Source organism: Limulus polyphemus, unplaced genomic scaffold (genome assembly GCF_000517525.1).
Source record: "Limulus polyphemus unplaced genomic scaffold, Limulus_polyphemus-2.1.2 Scaffold8541, whole genome shotgun sequence".
Taxonomy (NCBI): domain Eukaryota; kingdom Metazoa; phylum Arthropoda; class Merostomata; order Xiphosura; family Limulidae; genus Limulus; species Limulus polyphemus.
Window position 1 is genome coordinate 2,289 of NW_013674151.1, and position 1,760 is coordinate 4,048.

The following is a 1,760-nucleotide window of genomic DNA, read 5'->3' on the forward strand; positions in this document are numbered from 1 at the left end:
GAGGGAGGTAGAGGTCCAGTGTGTACCTAATCCTCCTGGGTCTCTTGACCAAACAACAACCAAGGAGGGAGGTAGAGGTCCAGTGTGTACCTAATCCTCTTGGGTCTCTTGACCAAACAACAACCAAGGAGGAAGGTAGAGGTCCAGTGTGTACCTAATCCTCTTGGGTCTCTTGACCAAACAACAACAATCAAGGAGGGAGGTAGCAGTACAGTGTGTACGTGATCCTCCCGGGTCTCTTGACCAAACAACAACCAAGGAAGGAGGTAGCAGTACAGTGTGTACGTGATCCTCCCGGGTCTCTTGACCAAACAACAACAATCAAGGAGGGAGGTAGCAGTACAGTGTGTACGTGATCCCCCTGGGTCTCTTGACCAAATAACAAACACAGAGTAAAACAAGTTTGAAAGCTAGCGGGACCGAATTTGGCTCATGTACTCGGGTACCATAGACGGGGGGAGGGTGCCCTAACGGGGAAGGGGGGGGCTTTGGATCCCAAAGCGGAACCTAGGTATTTTATGCTAGTTTCAACAATGTATCGAAAACTTTTACAGCACTTAAACTCAAGAAGATAATATAAGTCGGCCTTTACTACCTAGTTGCAGTTAAACCACAAGATCTGCTGTTAGTAACACGAATTTTAATCTTTTTTCCGTGATCAAGTCAGCTTTGTAATATTTGTTGGCAACAACATTGTTTACAGCAGCGGAATATTGAAACTTCTGCCACTACTGAAGATAGTTACGTCGCTGTTTATTATACTAAGAAATCACGTACTTTCAAGAAATGAGTTGAATCACAAAATAATAAACCAGATAATCCTAACGCTTTTGGAAGTAAACTTTAATTGTTTAGAGATAAATTATTGAGCGCTTAGAATTGAACAATGAAGGCCTTACCTTACAATATTGCTAAATACTTAAGTCTTTTGCACCAGCGGTAACAATACAAAACAGTTATATTGTTGTTAACGCTATCACAACCTGACCATTAACAGAAATAATTCTAACATCATTTAGTAGCGTCGTTCTCAATGCTGTACACACTTCAACTGTTATATAATACTGCCAACAAAACTATTCAGGTCAGTAATAATAACGTCACCATTAGTAACAACATTTATAATATAATAGTACTGTCTGTTGTATGTCCAGTGTAACTACTTCGCAGTGTTTGGATGGATCTTCACCAAAATTGGTATGGAGGTTCATTTGGTCCATGCGGGGGTACATATAAATGTTCAGTTTTGCATTTGTTTTATGGGCGTTTTTTTTACCACTACTTCGCCAGGGGTAGATGGATCTTCATCAACTTTGGTATGGAGGTTCATTGGATCCATGGGGTGTTACATACAAATTTTCAGTTTTGCGGTTTTTATGGGCGTTTTTTTTTTACAACTACTACTTCGCCCCCTATTGATGGATCTTCACCAAATTTGGCATGAAGATACATGCAAACTTCCGATTTCACATTTTGTGTCTTGCAGTTTTTATGAACGTTTTTTGTGATTTTTACAATTACAATATATGGGAAGCAACTTTTCATGTCCTAAGATAACCTCCGATTAATCACGAATTTACATAACTTTCGTCCAAGAGACGGGTACTCCAGATAGTACTGTAATAACTTTCGTCCAAGAGACGGGTACTCCAGATAGTACTGTAATAACTTTCGTCCAAGAGACGGGTACTCCAGATAGTACTGTAATAACTTTCGTCCAAGAGACGGGTACTCCAGATAGTACTGTAATAACTTTCGCC